Source organism: Talpa europaea (genome assembly GCF_964194135.1).
Source record: "Talpa europaea genome assembly, chromosome: 2".
NCBI lineage: Eukaryota > Metazoa > Chordata > Mammalia > Eulipotyphla > Talpidae > Talpa > Talpa europaea.
The window spans coordinates 43,729,823-43,742,780 of record NC_140068.1 but is presented as its reverse complement, the minus strand read 5'-3'; positions in this window follow the sequence as shown (position 1 = coordinate 43,742,780).

Here is a 12,958-nt window from a genome sequence, read left to right as displayed (position 1 = left end):
ATACTCAATTACACTCTGAAGGTTTTCTAAAAATGCTTGACTTAGAGAATATAGGTAAGGGGCCCTGAGTGAATGAGTGAACACACTTTGTATTATCTGGTGGGAAACTTCATTTAAAGAACTCTTCCAGTGCAGTAGTTCTTAAACCTCAGTTGCAGAAAATTCACCTGAAAGGCTTGTGAAAATGTATATTCTTGGGCTTCACCTCTAGAGTGGCAGGCAGAAGATACAAGGCAGCCTGAAAAATTGCACTTCTCATAAGTCTCCAGGTGATGCTGACACTGCTACTCTAAGAACCACACTGCTGTACTGAATCATTTTTGCAAATCAATCCTTTTAAACAATGAATAATTACTTCCTAATTTATCTGTTCATCATATGTTGAGTTTACTGAAGCTCTAAATTACACTTGACTTGAGCATTTTATAAGAAAACATTTCCCTTCAGAAAGCTGTAGAAAGATTGCTGACACCATTCTTTTCTGTGCTTTTAAAACCATTAGTTCTTGCTGGACGAGGATCGGGTGCCTTTCCAGAAACAAGAAGATGACAAAAACACCAACTGCTGCAGGTTTTAGAGCTTCTAATCCACTGGTCTTTGAAAACAGTATTTTCTAAACCTCCTCTCTGAAGAGGACCAGAGCACATATGTGCTGGTTAAAATTACAGCATGAGTTGGAGACAAGGTTTGGTAGCTGTGTTTTAGTAATTACTACAGATAAGTCTAAAAATCAAAGTAAAGCCTGTTTGGGAAACAGGGAAAGCCTGTTTTACACAAGCTATGAATCAATTTAAACCCTGGAATTACATTAACTGAAAGGTGAAGATATTCACAAGTCAGTAACCTCAAACTTTGTTAAATATAAGAATTGCTTGGGGAATTTAAAATATTCCCAGTGCCTAGGTCAATCCCTATACCCCTTACATAAAAATCTCCCCCTCATGATCCCAATTGACAGCCAAATTTTAGAACTAGTGTATCCTGCTTAAGTAATGGGGAGGAGGAGGTTGGATGAAGGTCTCATGAAGTAGTCTTGAGGATTCTTGATCTACTGAGTCCAGCAGTCTATCAGCTTCTGAAGGTCCTGCACTGAATGAGAAACTACCTAAAGGTTGGTGACTTCAGAGATTCTGCTCAAAGCTATATACCAGTGCCTCCAAAACTGTAGTGTACACAAGGATGGTTTAACATCCGAAAATCAATCAACATTATCCAACACATCAACAAAAAGAAATATAAAAATCATATGATAATATCAATAGATGCTGAGAAAGCTTTCGACAAAGTGCAACACCCATTCATGATAAAAGCCCTTGAAATTCTTGGGATACAAGGAACATACCTCAACATCATAAAGGCCATCTATGAGAAGCCAACAGCCAGTATCATTCTCAATGGTGAAAAGCTGAAAGCAATTCCATTAAGATCTGGAACAAGACAAGGATGCCCACTCTCACCACTGCTTTTCAATATAATACTGGAAGTCCTAGCCAGAGCAATAAGACAAGAGAAAGACATCCAAGGAATCCAAATAGGAAAAGAAGAAGTCAAACTATCACTATTTGCAGATGATATGATAATATACATAGAGAACCCCAAAAACTCCACAGAAAAACTAATTCAACTCATCAATCAGTTCAGTAAAGTGGCAGGATATAAAATCAACACACAAAAGTCAGTAGCCTTCCTATACACAAACAATAAATCTAAAGAAGAAAAAAACATCCCTTTTATTATTGAAACAAAAAAAATCAAATATTTGGGAATAAATCTAACAAAAGAGGTAAAGGACCTATACAAAGAAAACTATAAAACACTGTTAAAAGAAATAGAAGAAGACACAAAGAAATGGAAAGACATCCCCTGCTCATGGATTGGAAGAATAAACATTATGAAAATGGCCATCCTACCAAAAGCAATATACAGATTCAATGCTATTCCAATCAAAATTTCAATGTCATTCTTCAAAGAAATAGAACAATTATTGATGGAATTCATATGGAATCACAAAAAACCCCAAATTGCCAAAGCTCTACTGAAAAAAAAAGAAGGGAATGGAGGCATCACACTCCCAGACTTCAAACTATACTACAAAGCCATAATCATCAAAACTGCATGGTATTAGAACAAGAACAGACATACAGACCAATGGAATCGAATAGAAAATCCAGAAATAAACCCACAGATTTATGGTCAACTAATCTTTGACAAAGGAGCAAAGACTATGCACTGGAGCAAAGAAAGTTTGTTCAATAAATGGTGCTGGGAAAACTGGGTTGCTACATGCAAAAGAATGAAGCTTGACCACTACCTCACACCATGCACAAAAACTAACTCAAAATGGATTAAAGAACTAGACATAAGACCTGAAACCATAAAATATATAGAAGGAAATATAGGCGAAACACTACGTGATTTGCACATCAAAGACATCTTTACAGATACATCACCCAAAGCAGTGATAGTGAAGGCAAAGATAAACAGCTGGGACTACATCAAATTAAAGAGCTTCTGCACAGCAAAAGAGACAATAACCAAAACAAAGAGAAACCCCACTGACTGGGAGAACATTTTTGCACCCAACACTAATGATAAAGGACTGAACACAAAAATCTGCAAAGAGCTGATGAGACTCAACAACAACAAAGAAAATAACCCAGTCAAAAAATGGGCAGAAAAGCTAAAAAGAAACTTCTCTGAAGAGGAAATGCAAATGGCCAACAGGCATATGAAAAAATGTTCAGCATCACTTGTAATCAGGGAAATGCAAATCAAAACTACCATGAGATACCATCTCACACCAGTGAGAATGGCACATATTAAAAAAACTAGCAACAACAAATGCTGGTGAGGTTGTGGAGAAAAAGGAACTCTCCTGCACTGTTGGTGGGAGTGCAAACTGGTCCAACCACTATGGAGAGCTGTGTGGAGATTTCTTGACCTACTAAACATAGAGCTTCCATATGATCCAGCAATTCCACTCCTAGGTATTTACCCAAAGGACACAGAAACATCAATTCCAAAGAGCACCTGCACACCTATGTTTATAGCAGCACTGTTTACAATAGCTAAGCTTTGGAAACAGCCCAAATGCCCAAAAATAGATGACTGGATCAAGAAGATGTGGTACATATACACCATGGAATATTACTCAGCATTCAAAAAAGATAAACACATGCAATTTGCAGCAACATGGATGGCACTGGAAGGGCTCATGCTCAGTGAAATAAGCCAAAAAGAAAAAGAAAAATACCGGATGGTCTCACTCATAGCAGGAATCTAGAAAACTTAAATAAGGGACCAGGAAAATGAATAATTATAAGAAAGTGAAAATCAAAATCAACAAAAAACTATGAACCAGAGACACTTTTTGTGGGGTGGGGGGCGGGAGGGGAGGGATTGGGGTCAGAATGGGGGGGTTGCAATTGTATGGGGAATATAAAAATAAAATTTATTATAAAAAAAATTTAAAAATTAAAAAAAAAGATATTCAGGTAGATTAGATAATAACACTGGGGAAATACTGATATTCAAGTTGATTGTCACACTTTTCTCAACTTTTGGTTGATCCTGGCATTTCTGAATATGAGGGAAGTATAAGTTCAGGGGAGGTAGTTCTTTCCTATTCTTTTGAGATCTTTGCTACAAAAAGTAAAAAAAAAAAAGTATATCCATACTTAGAAATCTCAATATTTGGAATGAAGTATCATTTTATGATTAAATATATGGGTCCTGAGGCAAATCAACTTCTATCTTACTTTAAGAAATTTTCGAGATGTTAATTCAAATCTCTCTCTGTAGAATTTTATAATCATCACCTTTATATCAATGAGGCTATACTCTCAACAGGCTTGATGTTCATAATAGACATTTAGGAAATTAATCTTCAACACTTCAGAGCAAATTATTTTTTATATTTTCAGTCCTTGAATCATTGTCTTTCCTTGATATTTTTTCTTCACTAAGACAGTTTTCTCTCATACATTTCTCCTTATACGTCTTTCTGTTCTTTTTTTCAGTCTCATTTTCTGACATTTTCTCAACTTTTTTTTTTTAAAAAGATTTATTTATTTATTTACACAAGCACTGGGCACAGTCAGAAGCGCGGGAGGGTGAGAGAATTCACCAGAGACAGAGCGGGGAGCAGAACAGGCAGACTGACGAAATACACTGCTGAGGGGAGCAGCGGACCAAAAAAAAAAACTGTAGTGTACATATGAATCCCTTGAGGGAATCTGATTAACATGAAGATTCTGATTCAGTAAGCCTGGAGTGGGGTCTGTGATTTCAAATTTCTTTTTTTTTTTTTTTAAGATTCATTTATTTTTATACAAGAGCTGGAGTACAGGCCAGAGGCGTGGGAGAGTAAGAGGATTCACCAGAAACAGAGTCGGGAACAGAACAGGCAGACAACCGAAATAAACTGCTGAGGGGAAAGCAGGCGAGACAGGAGAGGTCTGCCACGCCATGTGGGTTTCTCCCTGGCCGGCCAGGAATGGAACCTGGGCTACAGAGGCTGCGGACAGCTTCATAGCGCTGCGCTCAACCTGCTGCACCCCCGGGGAGGCCCCTGGTTTCAAATTTCTAACAAACTCCAGGTGACACTTGTGCCTCTGGACCACAAGTGCACACTGACTAGCAATCTTTTAGATCTTCCACCAAATTAACATCAAAATATAAAAACAGCAAGCTTTGGGCAAATATGCTTAGAGAGACGATACCAGTGAACACAATTCTCATGGTAAACATTACAAATGTCAATATTTGAGGAAAAACTGTAGGCCAAACTTATGAGATGGATTTGAGATAGTCAAAATTAAATGAAGAGTGTGGAGGGCAGTACTGAACGATAGGACAAGAGTGTAGGTATAGGAGAGCAGGGTAGCATAGAAGGTAAAGCTTCCAAATCAACTTAAGCATTCTAAACCGGGTCCTACAACTTACTACCTATGTGACCTTCAGCAAATGGCTTCAACTGTGAAATGGGAATAACTGTGTATGTGTTTGGGGGGGTGGGCGGGGGGGCGTGCACTTGGGAAATGAAATGTGCTCAGCCCAGGACCTGGCAAATAAATACTTATATAAATCCCCTTAAATATATAAACACCTATATTATATAATAGGAGCCCCAGTCTATTAGGCTTCACAGTTGTAGGTGCATTCATTTAGTCTTGATGGTTCTGCACTCCTGCTTGGCAGGCTGCAGGAAATCCACTCTTGTGCAGAAGTTGTGCAAATAATCTGGGGATCTCTCTTGTGTGCCCATTTTGGACTTGCTCCTTGCTCTCAGCCATGGCTACTTAAGTTACAACCCTGCAGGCTCAGTGATAACAGAGCCCAGAATATCTGTTGCCCAACCCACATAGGTGCCGCTGTGTAAACGCTAGAGCCATTGCACCTGATTGTTGAAATCCATGTTATTGCTCAGGCAGAAAGAACATACCCTAGTATGACAGTTGTTTGTCTAGAATTTGGCAATGGCAGTAGAGTGTTGTAAGGTCAGGAATGGGCACTGAGCAGGTTTTCTAGGATCCAGCAGACCGGGTAAAGGAGGAGTCAGAGTCCTCAGTGGTTTTTGCAGGTCTTTTATTTAGATTTGCCAGGCACATGGCAGGCAGGGTGCTGGGGGGCCGGGAGGCTGGCAATCCTCCCAGGCCCCAGCAGGTCTTCACTCTGGGTTCTCCGGCCTTCTCTCGGCTTCTTCTTTCGGCTTCTTCTCGGCTACTGCTTCTCTTACTTCTCTCTCGGCTTCTTGGCTTCTGCTGGCGTCCCCGTGACGCCGACCTTAAAAGCCCAGTCTCAGCCCAGGTGAATCCCATCTACCTATGCCCACACCCTACTCCAGGTGTCCGCCATCAGGCATGCATTCAGGACCTCAAGGATCCATCATCCATCCTGATGGCGGTAGGGCAGAAAAGCCTGACATTTTCTTTACCCTACAAGTGTTCTCTGAAGCTGGGGCTCCTCTCCTCTGAAGAGGAGTCAGTGGACAAGTTCACATAAAGAATTCTTGAGTGCTAAAACAAACTCTTCAGTGCGTACACGTAGACATTTTCTCCCCAAAGCACAAAAATGAAATGTAAGTTTCTAGGCGAACCCCACTTTGTTCAGAACTACTTACTACCAGGTCATTGATACTAATTCCTTATTGCAGATAATAGGAATATTTGTTGCTGTTTGCTTTTTTAAAAAAAAATTATTTATTTATGCATACAAGAACTGGGGTCTAGGCCAGAGATGCAGGGATTCAACAGAGACAGAGTGGAGAGCAGAACAGGTGGATCTACTGAAATAAACTGCTGAAGAGAGCAGCGGGTGAGACAGGAGAGGTCTGCTGCACCATGTGGGTTAGCTCCCTGGCCAGGGATCGAACTTATGTCACAGTGGCTGGTGATAACTTGATAGCGCTGAGACTTTAAACCCTACCCCGCCAGGGGGGCACTGGTGCTGTTTGCTTTATTTAAGTTAGCTATTTTCATTTTCAAACAGCCTTTTGAAGTAGAACTGCACCCATTTTCCAAGTAAGAAAGCCTAGAGAAAGGAAGAAAATGCCCTGGGGTCACATAGGCTGTGAGAGAAGAGGAGAGTGTAGAATCCAGGCAGTGTGACTCAGCTCAGAGATGATCGCATCTGTCCAGTCCCTCTCCTACTCCCTGCACTTAGACTCCTCCAAATTACCAGCGTGCTTTTGCAGAAAACTGGCTTGCACCTAGGGCGCCAGTTAAGCAGAAGTGGCTATATATATCTTAACCCCAATGGTGGAAATGCTTCAGTTATTTTACCCAGAGGACCTCTCCGTTCCAATGCTAGTCAGTCAATGCGGATAGATGCACAGTGAAGAGGGGTCACCAGCCGGGCCCTGCTTCCCTAGAAGCTTGGTCAGGCCCAGCAAAGTCACTGAGTTAAGTTATGGAATTTAAATGACAGAGCCAGCTGAAGATCAAAATAAGAAACCTGAACTTTAATTTACAGGCAAATTCTATGACCATATCATTAATATAATGGACTGGTGGTAAAGGGGATAAAAAAATGACTAAAGGAGGAAAAGAATTTCAGCTCCATTCATTCAGACTGTTGGTGCCTTAAGACATGGGCTCCAACACGAGTGATGATGGCAGCCTTAGGTGCCTCAGATCCAAAGACGCCTGCCGATAAATGAACACAAAGCAAGTAAGCAGCTGCCAGGCTGCCACATTAACTGTCACACTGCAGTGTTTTAGCTGCTGTGACCCACCGCACACCTGAGGGTGTCAGGTGAAGGGGTTCTAAACAAGAATCAGGTAGGGAGAGAGTCAGAGAGATTAAGGCACACTCCCAACCCCCTAAATATGTTAACAGGAATGTAAATCTTTAAGATGAGGTATAGAATGTGAGGTATCCAAAATTTTTTGACTATTATCCCCCTTTTAATAACACCCATAACAAAGATCTCTTGCTCTGCAGGCGCGTGCTTTGGGAAATGCTGGTCTAGTGGTTTTGGTAAAACGGATGCCGCTGGTGGATGACTATACCAAGGGCAGTGTCAGTGGAGCAGTTAGGATGGGGAGAAACCTGTGTGCAGGATGGGGAGAAAGACAGTAGAGGCGCTCCCATCTGGACTGCCTGTCAGGGAGCGAAGGAACAGGAATGAAAGCTGGAAAAGCAGACATGAGTGGGGATGTGATCCCGAGGACAGCCAACAGCTGAAGTTTTTCTTCTTTTTTTTAAATTACAGATGACTTTGCCATGTTTATATGGGACACTCTGCACTGCAAGTTTTCAACTCCTAGGGATGCTTTTAGCTGCAATCCTAGGTGAAACATTATAGGAATCTGCCCATCCTTGGGACAGGATCCCTCTGGTCAGTCACAAGGCTCCTATGCCCACTTTGAAGAGGCCTGGGTTCATTTTGGATTTAGATACTGTTAGCATTCAGATTGATGGGCACCCAGGACCTCAAACCTGCATGCTCTATATGGGTTCTGCCATCCATCACACAAAAACAAAGCATACCCTTAGTGTGTAAGACCTTCAAAAGAAAAGAACATTAATAGAATTAGTGTCACAGAAGGAGAAGAAAGGATAACAGTTTCCCAATGAAACACCCAAAGTTACTCACCCCCTTCATAAGCAAATGCCTGGCCAAACAGGGTTGGCCTATAGCAGGGCTTCAAAAGCTTACCACAATTCTAAGGCACCTTCTGGCAGGAAACCATAGGAAAGGGGCAGAGGGACCAAGCAAGTTGGGATGAAAAGAACAAAATCAGGGCCTCCCCTGGTGGCGCAGGCAGTTGAGTGCGGTGCTGTGAAGCTGTCCGCAGCCTCTGCAGCGCCAGTTCAATCCTGGCCGGCCCGGCGTGGCAGGCCTCTCCCGTCTTGCCCACTGCTCTCCTCAGCAGTGTATTTCATCGTCTGCCTGTTCTGTTGCCCGCTCTGTCTCTGGTGAATCCTCTCACCCTTCCATGCATCTGGCCTGTACCCCGGTTCTTGTATAAATCAATCTATCTATCTATCTATCTATCTATCTATCTATCTATCTATCTATCTATCTATCTATCTATCTATCTTTTAAAAAAAGAAAGAGGGGCCTCCCCTGGTGGTGCAGCGGTTGAGCGCTGGACTGCGAGACTGCCCGCAGCCTCTGTGGCGCCGGTTCCTTCCCCGGCCGCTGGCGAGCGTCCCACAAAATAAAATAAAATAAAAATAAAAATAAAGAAAGAACAAAATCAAAGTACAAATCAAGTTAAAGGCTGCCATTGCCAGCTTCCCATGCGTCTCTCACCCAAGTATTTCTTTCACGTCCCCCAAGCCCCTGGTACAAGTCCAAGGCCAATAGGCAAGCAGGACTTCATATATCTCCACTCCACCTGTCTCTTCTTTCAAGTCTCCTCCTAGTCATCTCTCCCAAGTCAAGATTTTAGCTTCTGGGCCTCCCCCAGTGGCGCAGCGTTGAGCGCTGGGTTGTGAAGCTGCAAGCAGCCTCTGCAGCGCTGGTTTGACCCCCAGCTGCCAGGTGAGGGTCCCACATGGCGCGCAGACCTCTCCAGCCGCCCGCTGCTCCTGCCTGCTCTGCTCTCCGCTCTGGCTCTGGTGAATTCTCTCACCCTCCCGCGCTTCTGACTGTACCCAGTGCTTGTATAAATAAATAAATAAATAAATAAATAAATAAATAAAACTTAAAAAAAAAAAAGGCAAAAATAAATTAAAAAAAAAGATTTTAGCTTCTGCTCACAGCTCAGCTCCACATTTCATTAAGGGGGCAGGGAACATGGAAAACCTCCCCATTTATACTGTTACAAATCCACTTTACAGCCAATCCCTCCATAAAGTTTAAGCAATAATTTACTCAATGATCAGGAAAAGAAGTACAGAAAACCAAACTTTACAGGGGAGGTGGATGGAAAAGGGGCAGTTAAAGTGAGTACCCTCAGATTCTTAGTCACTTTGCTCCCAAGTACTAGTCACAAGTCAAATCTGCACTGCAAGTTTTCTGAAATCTTAGTCTCACATATTAATTTTGGTTTTCAGTGGCTTTAATGGCCAGTATAGCTACCATTTGGGTAGCATTTTGGAATGTTGCTAATTCCCTCTGATCTAAAGCATTTAAAATCAAGCCCATTTAATCATCTTGAAGAGTGATTTTCAAACCCTTGTGTAGTCACCTAAAATATTCATATTTTTTCCCAGTAACTGCTCTCTGATTCTACCTCGAAGAGTTAATGATCTAAAAGCCTCTTCCTGGTGTTAACCAAGAGGATGGGGCTTGGATGGCTTCTCCCTAGTCCCTGGGGTATGAATGGGCCGGGATTGGGGGGGGTTAGTGTCTGGGAGAGTTAAGGAATAGGGAAAAATTTAGCAAGAACAATACTTGGTGGGATTTATCATCCCAAAAGTTTTGCTTACTGTTCTGTGACCTTGGGCAAGTCACTTTACTTTGCACTTCACAGTGTATATATTTGTTTTTGTCTACAGAATGATCTCATATTATACACCTTATCTCCCCCACAGGGATGCCATGGAGGTCAAATCAGATTACATTAAAATAGTTATAATTACTTACATTTGCATAGTACTCTATCATCTACAAAGCACTTCTGCATATATTATTCCATTTGCATGAAAGTGTTTTGAAAAGTTATAAAATCCTATAAAAGGACCATATCTAGGTTTCAATACCAGCTCTATCTCTTCAATTTTCTGAATCTAACAGTAAAATGGGAATAATAGTAGTTATCTGCCTCAGGCTGTCGAGAGGGTTAAATATATTAAGCTACATAGGAAACCGTCAACTCTGCCTGCATAGGAGAAATGTTCAACACACCCACCTTGTTCAGATCCTTTTTTTTTAAGATTTATTTTATTTGTTTATGCATACAGGAGCTGGGGTGTAGGCCAGAGGTGGGGTGGGGAGGCAGCACGGTGAGAGGATTCACCAGAGACAGATTCACCAGGAACAAAACAGGTGGATTGACTACTGAGGGGAGCAGTAGCCGAGACGGGAGAGGTCTGCTGTGCCAAGTGGGTTAGCTCCCTGGCTGGGGATAGAACTCCTGCTGCAGTGGCTGCTGATACCTTCATGGTGCTGACATTTAACCTCTTGTGCCATAAGGGGGGCCCCTTTTGTTCAGATCCTTTCACAAATGTCACCTCCTAAAGGCCTTTCCCAGCCTCTGTACCTAAAACTGTGGCCCCCTATGTCACCAATTTCTGATCTTCTTTGCCCTGCCTTATTTTTCTGAGAAATGCTCAGCACTGTCTGATAGATTAACTTACCTACTTACTGCCTGTTTCCTCCATTAGAATAGAATCTCCTGAGATTTTGTGTACCTTGTTTATATCTATAGCATCTAAACCATAGTAGATACTCAATAAATATCTAAGTCAGTGAAGTTAGCTGTTAAAATTGTTTTATTATCACCACCTAAGCTCCCTCCCTTACTTTGCCTGCTCTAATATAGCTCCGAGCAGGAGGACAACTCTGCTTCAGGAATGATTTCCCTTTTTAAAAAAAATTGCTTTCTTGAGATATAATTCACATACCATAAATTTCACCCCATTAATGTGTACAATTCAGTGGTTTTAGCATAGTCACAGAGTTGTACAACCATCACCACCAGCTAAATTCAGATCACTTCATCACCCCCAGCAGAAACCTAGGGCCCAGTGACAGTCACTCTTCCCTCATCTCTCTCCAGTGTATGGCTACCTCTTTCTGTCTTTATTGGCTTGCTTATTCTGCACAGTTTATATAAATATAATTATTTAACATGCTCTTTTGTGACTTTCAATTCACAAAATGTTTTCAAGCGTGGTTCATCCATGCTGTAGCATATATCAGTACTTCATTCCCTTTTAGGGCTGGAAAATTGTCCAGTGTAAGGACATTCCACATGTTATTTCTCCAATCATCAGTTAATGGACATTTGGGTTGTTTTTACTGTTTGTTTGAATAATGCTACTATAAGTACACACATACAGGCTTTTATGTGGAGGTATGCTTCCAGTTCTCTTGGGTGTGTATTTTAAGAGAGTAATTGTTGGGTCACACAGTAATTCTTTGTTTAACATTTTGAGAAACTGCCAAAATGGTTTCCAAACTGGCTGCACCATTTGCCAGCACTGTATGAGGGTTACCATTTCTTCACATCCTCAACATTTGTTGTCACTTGTCTTTATTATAGCCACCCTAGTGGACATGCAGTGGCATCTAATTGTGGTTTTGATTTGCAAATCCCTAATGACTAATGATGTTCAGCATCATGTCATGTCCTTAATGGTCACTTGTATGTTCTCTTTAGAGACGTGTCTGTACAAATCCTTTGCCTTCTTTACAATTGGGTTATTTGTCTCTTATTGCTGAGCTGTAAAACATCTTTATATACTCTGGTTCAAGTTCCATAATAGCTATATGGCTTCCAAAATATCTGTCTCCATGTTGTGAGTTGTCTTTTTCATTTTTGGGTCGGGTCCTTTGAAGCACACAGGCTTATAACTTTGACAATAGCCAACATATATACATACACACAAACACAGAACAAACTTTAAATTGGCGGATTCTCAGTAAACCCAAGATATTGTTTTTAACTGTATGTGTGTGCATGTGTGTTAGTGTGAGAGCTCTTTAAGAGTATCAGGCACATGTTAAGTTCATAGGGAATGTTAGTTTTTTTATTTTCTGATTCTAATTCCAAAGATAGATTTGCTATGACGAAGAGAATCACTACAGGTTTGTCATATCTCCTCAACCACACTCCTTTCAAAGTCTCCAGAAAGCTGTTTCCTAAGACATAGTCATTTTTTTTAAATATTTATTTATTTATGCATACAAGAGCTGGGGCATAGGCCAGAGGTGTGGGTGGGTGAGAGGATTCACCAGAGACAGAGTTGGGAACAGAACAGGCAGATCGACTGAAATATACTGCTGAGGGGAGCAGTGGACGAATCAGGAGAGGTTTCCTGTGCCATGTGAGCTAGCTCCCTGGCTGGGGATATAACTCATGTTGCAGTGGCTGGCAATAGCTTGATAAGTCTGTGTCTTTAACCCCTGTGCCACTAGGGAGGCCTGAGACATAGTCATTTTTGAATATCTGATGAAAACAATGAACTATGGTCCCAGAAAATGCATATTACATAATATTTCATGTATGATTTTGGCAGGATTCCTGAACATACCTCAAGATCCAAGGACTAGAGGTTAAGACTTTTGTTATGGTTGACCATAGCCAGTGCTACCTGCTTCGTTCTCTTAAAAATGAACTCTTACGACAAGAAAAATAATAGAACAACTCTTACCATACCATGCAAGAATTACACTCCTTGATATATAGATATAGATATCTATGTATGTATGTATGTATGTATGTATGTATCTAGCTATCTATCTATCTATATTGTTCTTGGAGTAGAAGAACTGGGGTGGGGTCAGAGGCATAAGGGAGTGAGAGGATTCACCAGAGACAGAGTGGGGAGCAAAACAGGT